This window comes from Nicotiana tomentosiformis, chromosome 11 (genome assembly GCF_000390325.3).
Source record: "Nicotiana tomentosiformis chromosome 11, ASM39032v3, whole genome shotgun sequence".
Lineage (NCBI taxonomy): Eukaryota > Viridiplantae > Streptophyta > Magnoliopsida > Solanales > Solanaceae > Nicotiana > Nicotiana tomentosiformis.
Genome location: NC_090822.1, coordinates 113,192,646 through 113,208,971, shown reverse-complemented (window position 1 = coordinate 113,208,971; position 16,326 = coordinate 113,192,646). Strand labels below are relative to the sequence as shown.

Below are 16,326 nucleotides of genomic sequence, written 5' to 3'. Positions count from 1 at the left end.
ACGAGGCTCGAATCGAAGAGCCCGAAATTCGAGCCGAAGTACCACTGGATATCAATTCGCAAATAGCTCTAGAAGCGAATCAGCGTTCTGAACCAGAGAGGAGCGTTCAGGGCAGTGCTCGATCCATAGCCCGAGACACCTACAGCACGGGGGAAATCGGGGTCAGCTTGCGTATCATTTTCGAAATGTTGCAAGCCCAACAAGCAGCGATAGCTCAGTTGCAGAGCCGAACCCATACGTAAAGCGGGCCGAACTCCAATCTATTTCTTCGAGAAGTCACACCTAGAACGGAACCCGCCGTAGTGAAATCAAATGAGCAGGAATCAGGGACTTCTCCTGAAATTGCTAAATTGCTCGAGGAACTCACGAAGCAAGTCGAAGCCAACGACAAAAAAGTGGAAACGTATAACGCTAGGGTCGATCAAATTCTGGGGGCTCCGCCAATGATAAAAGGGCTCGATTCGAAAAAATTCATACAAAAGCCTTTTCCCTCGAGCGCGGCCCAAAACCAATCCCCAAAAAATTCTGTATGCCCGAAATTCCCAAATATAATGGTACGACCGATCCTAACGAACACATCACCTCCTACACATGCGCCATCAAAGGCAACGATTTGGAGGATGATGAAATCGAATCCGTGTTGTTGAAAAAGTTCGGAGAGACCCTCGCAAAAGGAGCGATGATCTGGTATCACAATTTACCGCTGATTTCCATTGATTCTTTCGCCATGTTAGCAGACTCATTCATAAAAGCACATGTTGGTGTCATAAAGGTTGCAACAAGAAAATCGGACCTCTTCAAAGTAAAGCAAATGGGTAACGAGATGCTGAGGAAATTCGTTTCCCGATTTCAAATAGAGCGTATGGACTTGCCACCGGTCACAGACGATTGGGCCGTACAAGCTTTCACCCAAGGACTGAACGGGCTAAGCTCGACAGCGTCACGTCGGCTGAAACAAAATTTGATCGAGTACCCAGCAATAACTTGGGCAGATGTACACAACCGGTACCAATCAAAAATCAGGGTCGAAGATGATCAATTGGGAGCTCCGTATGGGCCCGTACGTCAGAACCACACAACCACTAAAAATCAAAGGGAAACCAACAGAGAACAAAGGTCGAACAGAGATCGATACCAACCGTACTACACAGATCGGATGAACAACGGTTCAGCACGTGACACGGTTCGGAACAACCGAAGGATTGATCGGGGGCAAAATTCTCGGGGACTTATGAGCAAGAGCGGCTTTGATAAATATACAGATCCTATAGAAACCCCTCGACTATCGGAGTATAATTTCAACATTGGTACATCCGCCATCGTATCGGCCATCGGATGCATCAAAGACACCAGATGGCCTCGACCCATGCAAACCGATCCTGCCCAAAGGAATCCCAATCAAATGTGCGAATATCATGGCACCCATGGTCACAAAACGGAAGATTGCAGGCAACTAAGAGATGAAATGGCCTGCTTATTTAATAAAGGGCACCTTCGGGAATTTCTGAGCGATAGGGCGAAGAACCATTTTAGAGACAAGGAATTCGGTAAGCGAAACGAGCCAGAAGAACCGCAACATGTCATTTACATGATCGTCGGCGGCGTCAATGCTCCCAGGGACCGATGCTTAAACATGCTAAAACGTCGATTCTGAAGCGATCTTGAACCCAAGATCATGCACCCACATGGACTTTATCCTTCAGTGATGAAGATACAGAGGGAATCATCCAACCCCATAACGAGGGTCATAGAACAGCTCGGCCTGCAGGATCAGGTCGTACCCGTAACTCTGGTTCTAAACGGATTTAATATGGCATGTGAAACCACTAAAGGCGAGATTACCCTACCGATAAATGTAGTCGGAACCATCCAGCAAACAAAGTTTTATGTGATCGAAGGTGATATGAGATATAATGCCCTCTTCGGAAGGCCATGGATCCACAGCATGAGAGCCGTACCCTCGACCCTACACCAGGACCTCAAATTCCCAACACCGGAAGGTATCAAAATAGTGTACGGGGAACAACCGGCCGTAAAGGAAATGTTCTCCTTCGAAGAAGCAAAATCAATATCCTCACCTTCACCAATGAAAGGATCAGGTTCAAAGCAGAGTGCCAAATAGCAATCACAGACATCGGCTTCGACCCGGCCAGGTAAACAAAACGTTGAAGAGGACGATGATGATCGATGGATCCCTCGATCCTTCATAACCCCCGATGATTTTGATGCCACCAAATCAACAATTGAGGAACTAGAGCAAATCGTACTGATCGAACACTGGCCCGAACAAAAGGTATACCTGGGAACAGGTTTGAGCCCCGAACTCAGGAAGAAACTCATTCAATTTCTTATCAATAACATCGATTGTTTTTCCTGGTCCCATCTAGATATAACAGGGATCCCGCCGGACATAACGGCGCACCAGTTAAGCTTGAACCCTATGTTCAGACCGGTGAAGCAAAAAAGAAGTCCCAGTCCGAGGAAAAGCACGCATTCATAAAGGACGAGGTAACCAAACTTCTCAAGATAGGGTCCATTCGGGAAGTAAAATACCCCGAATGGTTTGCCAATGTGGTTGTTGTACCTAAAAAAGGAAACAAACTTAGAATGTGTGTGGACTATAAGGATTTTGAACAAAGCATGCCCCAAAGATTTCTTTCCACTGCCCAACATTGATCGTATGATCGATGCCACGACCGGCCACGAGATTCTCACCTTTCTCGATGCCTATTTCGGGTATAATCAAATTTAGATGAATCCGGACGACAGGGAAAAGACTTCATTTGTGACCCGATATAGAACATATTGTTATAACGTAATGCCCTTCGGGCTAAAAGCTGCAGGAGCTACTTATCAACGCCTAGTAAACAAAATGTTCGAAGAACAAATAGGTAAAACGATGGAAGTTTATATTGATGACATGCTAGTTCAGTCCCTGCACGCAGAGGACCATTTGGCCTATTTGCAGGAAACGTTCAAGATTTTGAGGAAATTCAACATGAAGCTCAACCCCGAAAACTGTGCTTTCGAGGTCGGTTCGGGCAAGTTCCTCGGCTTCATGGTCTCAACTTGGGGAATTGAGATCAACCCTGACAAAATCAAGGCCATCGAAGACATCACCATCATGGACAACGTGAAAGCTGTACAAAGGTTAACGGGAAGAATTGCAGCCTTAGGCCGGTTCATTTCAAGATCATCGGATCAAAGTCACAAATTTTTCTCCTTGCTAAAAAAGAAGAACAACTTCGCCTGGACGCCGAAATGCCAGCAAGCGTTACAGGAATTGAAAAGATACCTCTCGAGCCCGCCACTGCTTCATACTCCGAAAGCGAACGAGCAGCTCTACCTGTACTTGGCGGTATCGAAAGTCGCCGTAAGCAGCGTCCTAGTTCGAGAAGAGCAAGGTACACAATTTTCCATTTATTACGTGAGTCAGACCTTAAGAGAAGCAGAAACTAGATATCCGTACTTAGGTAAATTGGCACTTGCCCTGGTAAGCGCATCTAGAAAGTTAAGGCCGTATTTCCAATGTCACCCCATAAGCATATTAACCACCTACCCACTCCGAAATATCTTACATAGGCCCGAACTATCAGGCCGATTGGCCAAATGGGCCATCGAACTCAGTGGATACGATATCGAATATCAATTCCGCACGGCCGTCAAGTCTCAAATTTTGGCCGACTTCGTGGCCGACTTCACGCCAACCCTCATACCCGAAGTCGAAAGGGAACTCCTTTTGAAATCAGATATATCGTTTGGGGTATGGATCCTTTTTACGGACGGTGCTTCAAATATAAAGGGGTCCGGATTAGGCATAATTTTAAACCCCCCCACGGGTAACATTATTAGGCAAGCTATTAAAACTATCAGGTTAACTAACAACGAGGCCGAGTATGAAGCCATGATTGCAGGTCTCGAACTAGCTAGAAACTTGGGAGCAGAAGTCATTGAGGCGCACTGTGACTCTTTGCTGGTGGTGAGTCAAGTAAACAAAACCTTCGAAGTCCGAGAAGGTAGGATGCAAAGGTATCTGGACAAATTGCTTATCACCTTAAACCATTTCAAACAATGGACCCTACGGCATGTCCCACGAGAACGGAATAATGAGGCTGATGCTCTAGCAAATTTGGGATCGTCGGTCGAGGTAGGTAATTTGAGCTCGGGGATTGTCGTCCAACTTTCAAGATCGGTAATCAAAGAAGGGCACGCCGAAATAAATTCTACTAGCTTAACCTGGGATTGGAGAAACAAGTATATTGAGTACTTAAAAACGGAAAGCTCCCTTCAGACCCTAAAGATTCTAGGGCCCTACGGACTAAAGCTGCTCGATTTACGTTGGCTGCAGACGGAACACTATATCGAAGAATATTCGATGGACCGATGGCGGTATGTGTGGGTCCGGGAGATACCAATTATATCCTCCGGGAAGTACACAAGGGCACTTGTGGAGATCGCTCCGGCGTCAACACATTAGTCCGAAAAGTGATCAGAGCGGGGTGTTATTGGATCGATATGGGCAAAGATACAAAAGAATTTGTTCGTAAATGTGATAAATGTCAGAGGTTTGCGCCAATGATCCATCAAACCGGGGAGCAACTTCACTCGGTCCTATCCTCGTGGCCATTCATGAAATGGGGGATGGACATCGTCGACCCTCTGCCGTCGACCCTAGGTAAAGCCAAATTTATTTTATTTATGATTGACTATTTTTCTAAGTGGGTTGAAGCGCAGGCGTTCGAGAAAATAAGAGAGAAAGAAGTCATAGATTTTATTTGGGATCATATCATATGCCGATTCGGGAATAACCCGACAGGTACAGCCGCCATCGGCTCGGGAGCTCGGGCAACCTCGATGGCCTCCGTAGACCGGACTACCAAAGCCAAGGAGCTATTTTCTTCTTTTTCTTCTTTTTCTTCTTCTTCTTCTTCTTCTTCTTCTCTCAGTCGTTGGACCGAGTCAATCAAAAGGGCAATTGTTTTTCTCTTCACCCTGCGAGTTTTGGGCTTGGGGTCCTCTGACCGAGAGGAAGCTTTTTCGTTTCTTATTTTCCCCCTGTTTGGGGACCAGGGACTTGTTTCTTTCCTCGCCGCTTGAAGGACTCAAAGCGGCATCCTTGGTTACACCTGCACAAGAGGAAATCGGTAACGAATAGAACGCAAAGAATACTTCGAAGGAAACAGAAAGAAAACCTCACCATGGTTCTTGGCCTCCCATCTGCCTTTTGCCAAATCACGCCAAGTACGCTCGGCATAAGAGGAGATCGAGGCTAGCTTCCGAACCCAGTCCTCGAGGTCGGGCACCGCTTGTGGCATCCAATGGGCAGTTGAACATCAAGGAAGGACATCAGAAAAAATCAAAAAAGCACCTGAAAAGTGAACAAAAATCACTTACGGTCAAAATTCCATTCTTCAGTGAACGACATCTTCTCCTCCGGAATGAGGTCACGGGTCCTTACTCGGATATAACGACCCATCCAATCTCGATCCTTGTCTTCATCGATGCTCGACATCAATACCTTCGATGCCCGATGATGAAGTCTGATTAGTCCTCGAAAGATCTGAGGCCGAAACAGTCGAATGAAGTGGTTCAGAGAAAAATCCAACCCTCCGGCTTTGATAGAGAAAAAGCGCAATAAGATCACTATACGCCATAAAGAGGGATGGATTTGGCCAAGGGTGACTTGATACCTTTTGCAGAAATCAATAATCACCGGGTCGACGGATCCCAGTGTGAAGGGATAAGTGTAAACACTTAAAAACCCCTCCACGTAAGTAGTAACGTCCTCATCGGAAGACGGAATTTGCAGTACGACCTCGGAACCCCAGTTCCAGTCTTTTCGGACGGCCTCGAGGTGATCCTCCGTTATAGAGCATGTATACATCGATACGTGTTCACATCGACCCGGAACGGAGGAAGGGTTCTCCACCTTAAAATCGGTTTTCAAAATGCACGGGCCAGGAACATAGTCATGAACTGACGGCTCCATCGGCGCCTTATCATCAGACGGCCGTGAGGTAAAGGCTTTTTCCTTCTGAGGAATAGTTTTAGAAGTTTTCACCATTGATATGAAAGCAAAGAGTGCAAAGGAAGAAATAGACAGCACCAAAATTCTGGTATGAACGGCCCCGTAGCAGCAAAGTAGAAAGGATAAATAGGAAAGTCTGGAAGAAGAGAAGGCGCAAAAATGGTTAAAGTTGTGTGGAAAGATTATTTATAGACTAAGGCATGATGGTTCGGTATCAGCGGTGGCCGACCACCGTCTGAAACACATTAAATGCCTCGGTAAAACCGAGCTGATGGGACAGCCATCACATACGTCGAGATCGAGTTCGATAGAAATGTCGGCATAAATTCGATTGAGCCGCAGGGAAATCATATCGTTCCTCACCACATCCTTTCCGAGAAACGAGGGGACTATCTGTGTACGGTCAAAACCGGTTCTCAGTCATAAAGACCGGTCGAGACAATGACGTTTCAATCGAAGGGTATCCACATGGCGAGCTCGGACGAATTCCGAAGTAGGGATATCGAGTTTCGAGCTATAAGACCAATCAACCGCAAAACTCGATATCATTATCGAGCCCGCGTCTGAATCAGACTACGGGTTAACGACGACCGATATAGACCCCGAATATCGGTGCTCCAAGGCAGAACCGAGCTCGAACTAAGACTGGGGATTCGATCTAGCACCAAGCTCGAGTCAGTGCCAAGCTCGCAGACAAGAACCGTTACAACCACACCAAGGGAGAGAATCTTGGCGAGAATCAAGGGAGAGACAAACCATCATGGGTTCTCTACTATATGTATTATTTTATGTTATTACAAATAAAGTAGTGACCCTCTACCATAAAAAGAGAGATAGACTGCAATAGGGAAAAAAAAGATGAAGATTTCATTGTGCTTGTTCTTCTAATATTTTTCAGTCTTCCCTTCCATCATTTTCCATTTTCATAGCAAAAATACCTGTATCGTCATTTTGTATCAAAGAAATTTGCATACACTTAAAACCATATCTAAATTTAACGTTATCCGATTTTTCGGGTAAACAACTCCAAATACTATTTTTTTCAAAAATTATACTAATTTTTATATCCAAACGCCTACTAAATTACCTTTAACAAAAAAGCTCTGGAAAAATATAGCCGTTTTGGTCATTTCAGCACTCAAGAATGAAATCTAGCACTTTTCAACAAGTCTTTTATGGAGGAATTGGCTAAAAGGGTGAGGATTTTAATCAGTACAGGAGAAAAACACTACAATAGTCCCTGAAGTATAGGTGTACATCCATTTTGATCCATAATAAATAATCTTGGACACTAACGCTCCTTCAAGTTTGCAAACTGGGTCATTTAGTCTACAAATAACTAATACCTAAATAAATAATGAAAAAGATCAAATTAATTAAGTTAAAACTAACATCTTGCATCCAAGAGTGTTGCTTGGTCCGCATGTTGGTCAATGAAATGGGTGAAAAATCACGGGAGACCAAAATTCATATTAGGAGTGATTTTTTTCTAACTACCAAAGCGTTGGATGATAAAGTTACCCCGGCCCGATACATGTACCGGTAGGAAGTAACATGTATTCAATGAAATAGTTGAGGTGAGCACTAACTGATTCACATACCAGATTAAAACTAACACCAGACTAAAACTAACGTCTATAATAGTAGTTTAAACTTTCTGATAATGGGCATGTAAAAGAGAAAGGACAAAAGAAGGGCAAAAAAGATTAGCATATCCGTGCCAAATTTTGAGAGTCAAAATTATAATACTGTCGAGATAATCTTTTCGACTTCAATTTTAAGTAAAACTTAAAATTCTTGATACTTATCAACTACAAACAACAACTGCGCTCAGTTCCAAGCAAGAGTCAGCTATATGAATCCTCATTGTCCGTGTCGTTTTCTTACTCAATCTATAATTCTACATTATATTGTGTCAGTCAATCTATTGTGAAGTTGGGTCAGATTTAAATTGTCTTACCTTCACGACATTGCTCTGGACTCCATCTTGTGATTGTTCTCTCTTCAACACCATAACTATCCAAGCAAGATGGAGAAGCTGCAGGACTTTTGTTTCGACAATATTAAAAACAAGCAACGTTTTCGCTACACTTCCACATAGTCGAAGAGTGCACTTGAAGCCAGACCAAACCCTCAAACGACCATTGGTATTACCATTTTGTGCTGATAAAACAAGCACAGCATACTCAGAATGAACTAAAGCTGGATGATGACGATACGCGACAAAGTCCACTCCATACTGAGATCCCAATCTGACCACCCAATTTTTACTTCTTAAGTGAGAATAAGCTTTATATAAAACAGGAAAATTTTCCCTCTTGGATGTCATATAATTCCATAACTCATCACTGTTTTGTTCACGGTTGTTGTCGTCTACAATCTTGATGCAGTTTAGAGAATAGTATAGGTAAAAAGCTTCCTCCATACAGAGTTGAAACCATTGTTCATTATTTTATGCTGTTACCCTTGGCCTACCAAAACATGCGCGATTCAGGAGGTCAGTTTGTACAACATCTGCTTTAAGAAGTATACTCATACCGGAAAGCAGCCCTCGAGAATTTGATTGGATTAGAGAAGATTGAAGCTGGGAAACTATATCTGAAATCGGATCCGCAAGAGCTTTGGCTGCAGCACCCTTTCCTTTCCATCTTGGTGCCATTACAACTGCCAGATTCCTATTTTGTAACTGTTGAAGGAACAAAGTAAAATCTGTAACAAAAAATGGAGTAGTACAGAGGATTACTGGACCATAGGCATGTAAAGTCTCTCTTGACAATGTTCCAAGATTTAAGTTAGTATATCTTACAGATATTTTTTTCTGGAGTATCTTAAGATTATTTGCGGATCACAATTCCAACTGGCAATTAATTCATGTCATTTCTTATGAACAACACAGCTGCACTGAGATCCATGAGATTGTTTAGAATTTCGCACTGTCAAAGCACATCCAGGTACTATGGCATTTAGCCAGGCAACTATACTTGCTTCAAACTATAGGGGGTGCATTTGGTACGGGGAAAACTATAAGCACTAGATTATATTTGAGAACCCCTAGTGTTAGATAATCCTTATGTACGGAATATTGAGATACTACGGACCCAAGCATAGCATTTATGATAATAAAGATTCATACAACCGATCCCAACTAGCTTGGGATTGAGGAATAGCTATCTTATATTTGTATAGAAAGATGAATTCGTCCGTAAGTGATGGAAGTCAATTTCCTCCCCTTTTCGTGAAAAATGTTATCCGTAACTTAAGGTAACCAAACACATGGAATTTATCTCATCAAGGGAAATATCTCCGAGCCATACCAAAAACACCCTAGATCTAGACTGCGGACTTCTTCAGAAAAGAAAAAAGGGGCACCAAAATGATTGATGAAAAACAATAGTAAATTAACCAATCAATGACGCATAAGAAGTGCATGATAAGACCTGAAGAGCTAGATTCACACCATGTCAAACTTTTTTTTTTCGCTCCAAGTATCTAGTATCCGAAACTACTGGTGTAACTAATCCAGATTCATAGGGAAAAGCTCACTGGGGGGGGGGGAGGGGGGAGAGGGGGGGGGCAATTTGCTCCCTCCCTAAAGGTTTTTCATATCCTAGACTTATAGCATATTTGGCCAAGCTGGAACAATCAGCTTATTTTGAGAAGTATTTTTTTTAAAAATACTTTTGATAAGAACCAGTTTGTGTTTGGCTAATTAATTTGAAAAATATTTTTAAGCAGCAATAAGTGTTTGATCAAACTTTTAAAAAGTGATTCTAAGTGTATTTTTCTCAATAGTGTTTCTCAAAAAGTGCTTCTGGAAAGAAGCTACTCTTTTATATTTCTCCAAAACTGATTCTCCTTCTACTCAAAAGCACTTTTTTTCTTCTAAAAACTTGTCAAATACTTCAACTTTGGGAAAAAAATATTTTTTGGAGAAGCTTGACTAAACAAACTATTAAAACCCAAGACTTCTAGCCAAGGAAGCTGGAGAAAAATACATTAAGAAGGGGGGTCCACCCCAAAAATTTTCCATATCCTAACATAAAACTCGAGACTTTTGGTCAAGGGAGCAGGATCTCTGCCATCCCACCACACCCCTTGGAATATGTCAGAGTAAATAACTGATAGGATTAACAACTAAAATTAGAATCACAACAATATATGATACAATAATCAGTGAACCATATTCTCAGTATAAAGGGTGCAATTTAAACTATTTACATGTAACAACTTATTTACATCATATATATTGCAATTATTTTTTCCATTCGCTGATTATTTTCAAAGTTTGTTGCAAGTCTCTTTCAGCTTTGTTGCAAGTCAAGTCTTCTTAAGCTATTTTCAGTCTTCTTTTTCACATGTCTCTGTATTACTTACTTTTTGTCATTTCTCGTTTTGCTAGTTGTATTATGGTATTCTTATATCAGATAGCACTTCTTGTATTTTTATGTGTCAAGATTGTGTAGTGCTTGAATCAAAGCTCATCTCTGAATGTTCGTTTGGATCTTGCGCATCTTGATAATAGTTTTCGTCTTCGTAATTACTATCTTCTCCTGATCTTTGGGATATTTTTGGACTGAGACTTGGACTGTTTCTTGGACTGTTTCTTTCTGGGCTAGGATTTTTAATAATATGTTTGTCTTGCTTATCTTTGTCTTGAAAAAACTTCTTCAATGTTTGTTTAATAATAATTTCTATTTGGTATCAGAGCTAGAAGATTTTAGGACCACAAAAATTTATGAGACAACAAAATTTTGCGAAATATATAAGTATTCACCAGCAGATAATCTATTCTACTTTTGATATAATTCAAGGCATAATAGCATATAAAGAAGAGTTATTAGAATATTTAAATAGTCTAGAAGAAGTTGATTTAGGGATAGCAAATAGTTTAAGAGGAGTAGATTATAGAACTTTTATTATACAAGAAATTCTTAGAGTTAATAAAAGAATAAAACAAGAAAGAGAATATATAAAAGAAATTAAAAGAAAAATAGCACATATTCCGTTAGGATAAAAATATATACATGAGACAACATCCTTTGACTAAACAAATATCTAATAATTATTGAATTTTAAATAGAAAAATAGCAAAAAAAAAATAGAACTGATAAAATTAGTACAAAAGGTTAAAAAACTCTTAAACGCAACTTTAGAATTAGCTAAACAAAGAAAAGAATCCGAATCTAGATTTCAGATAACATCAAGTCAAATAGTAGCAAATATTATTAGTGAAGAAAACATATCTGCATTAGATTGGGAAATACAAGGATTAGAAGGTGATATAAATTATCAAGAACAAAGGATAAAATTCTTCAAACATAGAAAAATTTGGATACCACTTGGATAATTAACGACAATAGATAAATTAAAGAATCTAGAATATTTAGACTTAAGAATATATCCAGAAAAGAAATATAGAATATTAAAAGACAATTCGGTTATAAAGTGTAATTTTAGTAACGGAGAACATATATTACACACAGAAGATAAACAATATAATACTATAGTAGATCTAATAATTAATTTTAGTGAAAAATCACAAGAAAATAATAAAAACATAACAAGAACTTTAGATATAATAGAAGCGTTACAAAGTAAACAAAGAAGAGTTTTAGAAAAATTAGAACATAATTTTAATTTTTTAAAGTCACAAGAACTAGAGATAGATAGAAAAATATAGTTCTTAAATAATAAATTCAACCTAGAAAAGATACCTACAAAAACCGAGATAGGAAAATCAGTCAAAACTATTACAGAAAAACCTAAAGAACTAGAAATTCAAACTACTAAGTTAATAGAAAAGATAATTCATAAACTAGAATCATTGACAAGTGATATAGGTACATTAAAAGACACGATAGAGACACTAAAAGAAATCTCTCTTTCATGAACAATTTAGATATATACCCAATATATGATAAAGCCTTAAATTTTACAATAAAATTTCAGCCTAACCCAGAAGAATTCACAGATCATATTCCTCACGGAAAAACTGATCAGATAAAAATTAAACAAAATAATACTATAATAGCATTACTTCTAGAAGTTAATAAAAAGTTAGATATAATTATTAAAGACAAATCAGTAAAATCAGAAATAGAAATCCCAAAAGTAGAAGATTTAATCGAACAACTAAAAAGAGTAGAAATAACACCTCAAAGATAAAAATTAGTAAGAAAGCCTCAAAAATGGACCTTTTTCCAAGTAGGACCAGAACAACCGAAGAAAGACCAAGAATAAGTTTCTCAGATAATAGAATAGGTAATAATATGTTATCACGAATAATAAATAGAAGAAGACAAGAAGAAAATCAACAGCTAGATGAAATAATAGATATAGATAAAGATATACAAATTTTTCAGCAAAATCAATTAAGATTACTCAATCCAAAAACTTTTTATAATATAGGATATTTCTCAAATAACTCACAATTATATAGACATTATAGAGAAGAACAATTATCAGCTATAGGAGACAATGTTGCAACTATAAATTTAATTCATCCTGAATCAATACGACAAATGAGAAATTATAAAAGAAATTTAATGCATATGAGATTAATAGTAATAAGATTAAAAGGTTTAACTAGAAAAAAATTAGGAACTAAGGTATTAATAGTAGTATATGATGATAGATGGTTAGATTTGAAAAAATCTATAATAGGTTTAACCGAAGTAGACATGACAAATAATGGAGGAATATTTTATATAAGTCCAGATTATATGATAAATTTAGCAGAATTTGGAAAAAATATTAAGATAGTAATACAAACTAAAGGATATGAAGAAATAAATAATGAAAATAATTTATTAATATGCATAGGATTTATAGAAAAAATGGCAACAAATCGCAATACAAGATTTAAAATTAAGGTAGATGATGTACTAGAAGTAATGGAAAATAAAGGAATAAAATTAATCAAACCTATAAAAATAGACCCAGAAGAATATGTAGGACTAGAGTGGAAATTAAAAAAATTTACAAAACCCAGAATACTAAAATCAGAATCCCACTTAATGTATACAAATGCTAAAAGAGAAACGTCAATTAGATTTACAGACTACAATTATACTAATAAAAAAGAATTAGATGATGAAACAGAAAGTACAATAGAAAATAATGAACTTATGAATGTAGAAATAACACAAAATGATTTTGATGTAGATTTAGCATTAGAAAAAGCAAGAGAACTCACAAAGAAGAATAAAAATAAAACTTTCCAATGTAAAGGATGTAAATTAGGAAAATTAACTTTAAAAGAGACTGAAGAACATTTTAAAAAATGTAAATTAAGAACATATAATAAAGGATATAAAGATGAAGTAATAGCAGAAAAGAAACTAGAAAATTTTAATTTTTTTTAGAAGAATTGCAGGATAGTTATGACACTGAAGAAATAGACTCCTTTATAAGTCAAAATGAATTAATTGAATCAACCAGTTCTAGCCCTAGTCCTTTTCAAAGAACAACTCAACAATATAATATAGACAATAGTACAGGAAATGTACCTAGAAAAAGAGTATACAGAATAGCACAAGAAATAGAAACAGAAAACGTAAAACTAGTAGGAAAAAGAATGCCTATAGAAGAACCTATCCAATTATAAGAAAGAGGTAATAAAGGAAAATTTTTAAATATAGTAGCTCATGATCCACAAATGTGGAATTCAGTATTAGATCTTTAGAAGGGGATAGTAGTAGCCGACTATCTAAAAATATATAATGAGACAGATGCAGAAATAATATATAAATACATGGGAACTTTCTTAGGAGAATTAACAAAAGGATTATGGGAAGCATATAAGTCAGAATTTCAACAAGAATTCCAAGCTTTAATAGCAATGGGACCAAACCCTTATAATTTTACAAATAAAATACATAGTTTAATAATAGGAGAAGATCCAAATAGTGGATTAGTTATATTACAAAAGAATGCATTAATAAAACTAGAACAATTAAGTATAAGTAGTTGGCATCATATAAATAAATTTTTAAATGAGTATTTTTATTATTGTACTATTAGTGAAGATGCGTTTGACCAAGACTTAGGTAAAAAATTATTCAATAAATTACCAAGAGTTTTAGGTAGAGAAATAGAAGATAGATGGTATAAAAGAGATGGAGTAATACAAAATCCAAATTCAAAATGGTCAATTGGACATAAAATACAACATATAATGGAAATATTACAAGAAAAATGTACACATATACAAAAACAAAAACAATTAAAACAAAATGACATGGATTTTTGTAAAAATGTTATATATACAACTCAAAGTTATGATAAAGACAAATATAAAAGGAAGAAATATAAAAAATATAGGCCTCATTACAATAAAGGATATAATAGAAAGGGCTATTATCTTAGAAAATTATCAGCTTGGAAACCTTATCTAGATAAAAATAGACATGTTAGAAAATATAGAACGGAAAGAAATTATAAAAATAAACTAGAATGTTTCATTTGTGGAAGTATAGAACATTTGGCAAATACTTATCCAAAAAGGATTAATAGCAAGATAAGAAATTCACAATTAATAGAAGATTTTCAAGAAACATTAATACATGTAGACGAATATATGTCAGATAATGAAAGTATATATTCTATAGTAAGCATTGATATAGAAGAACAAAATAATATAGATTCATCCGATTCAGAGGAAGAAGAATTAATAAATGAAATAGGAATGGAAAATTTGGATTTAGAAGAAATACAAGCAAGTACATTAGTAAATATATCTGAAGAGTGTAATCATGAGTTTGAACGGAATAAATGATTAGATAGTATTCAATGTTGTATATGTAAATGGTACCCCAGTAAAAGTAAAAGGGCTAAGTGTAAACTATGTTATCTAGAAGGATGTATCATATGCATAGAAAAAGAATATAAAATAAAATTATAAAAAAAGATAAATAAATAGGTAATCCAAACTTAGATTCTACATTCAATCTAAGAATAATGACATTAGAAATAAGGATAAATGAATTAGAAAAAAGAATACAAAGATTAGAAAAAGAGAAAAAAATACTAGAAGAAACTAAAGAACAGGATCAAGAAGATCAAGAACTAATGAGTGTAGAAGATCACGGTGTATTAATATATAATGAAGATAAAAAATTAAGTACGATAAAAATACTTGCACGAATTAAAATAGAAGACTATGAGATAGAAACAATGGCAATAGTAGATTCTGGATGTACGAGATGTATAATAAATAAAAGAATAGTTCCACAAGAATTAATTAAAACTTTACATAAACCAGTCGCAGCAATGCAAATGGATGGGACACATAATATATATAAATATTATATAGATAAATCACAAATTAGTTTTGAAAATACATGTTTAGATTTCTATAAGCCTAGCTATAAGTTAGATAAAATATGGGTAAGAGACTTAAATATAAATGTAGACTTTGTATTAGGATTAAGTTTTATACTACAAAATAATGGTAATTGTTTAATTAGTAGAGATGGTGTAATAGTTTTTAAGAATATTACCCATACCCCATTACAAACAATAAATACAAGAACTAATATAAGAACAAGACTAAAAACAGATCAGAAAAATCTACAAGAAAAGCAAAAAGAATGTTGCAAAGAAGTAGAGACAAAAATACATGTTGTAAGATAGAAGAAGAATCTAAAGACCTAATATTAGAAGATAATCAAGATATATTAGAAAAAGATTATAATTTAATAGATGTTGAAACAGATTTATATAATTTTAGATCAGGAATAGAGAAAAATAAGAATAATAAAAAATCAAAAAGATTTAGATAACATAATAAAAATATTAGACGAAATAGAAATAATAGGAGAAAAACCCTTAAAATATTGAAAAAATAATAAAGTTATGTGTAAATTAGATATAATAAACCCAGAATATATAATTAAAACAGCCTCAATAGAAGCCACAAACCAAGATCTAGAAGACTTTAAAATCCAAATAAAAGAACTTATGAATTTAGGTGTAATTAGACGATCTACATCTAAACATAGGTCAGCCGTTTTTATGGTAAGAAATCATAGCGAAATAGTAAGAGGAAAAGCAAGAATGGTAATAAATTATAAAAGACTTAATGATAATACCAAAACAGATGGATATAAATTACCCGATAAAATAGAACTAATAAATAGAATACAAGAAAAAAAGATATTTAGTAAATTTAATTGTAAATCAGGATATTGGCAAGTAAAAATGCATGAAGAGAGTATAGAATGGACATCATTCACTTGTCCTGAAGGGCATTTTGAATGGCTAGTAATGCCATTTAGACTAAAGACAGCACCACCTAT

General features: G+C 36.4%; 1 pseudogene; it reads right to left on the bottom strand.

Moving 5' to 3' along the window:
* Positions 1 to 7,871: 7,871 nt before the first annotated feature.
* LOC104094371 (tRNA-splicing endonuclease subunit Sen2-1-like) lies at positions 7,872 to 9,540 on the bottom strand (annotated as a pseudogene).
* Between the last annotated feature and the right edge of the window lie 6,786 nt (positions 9,541 to 16,326).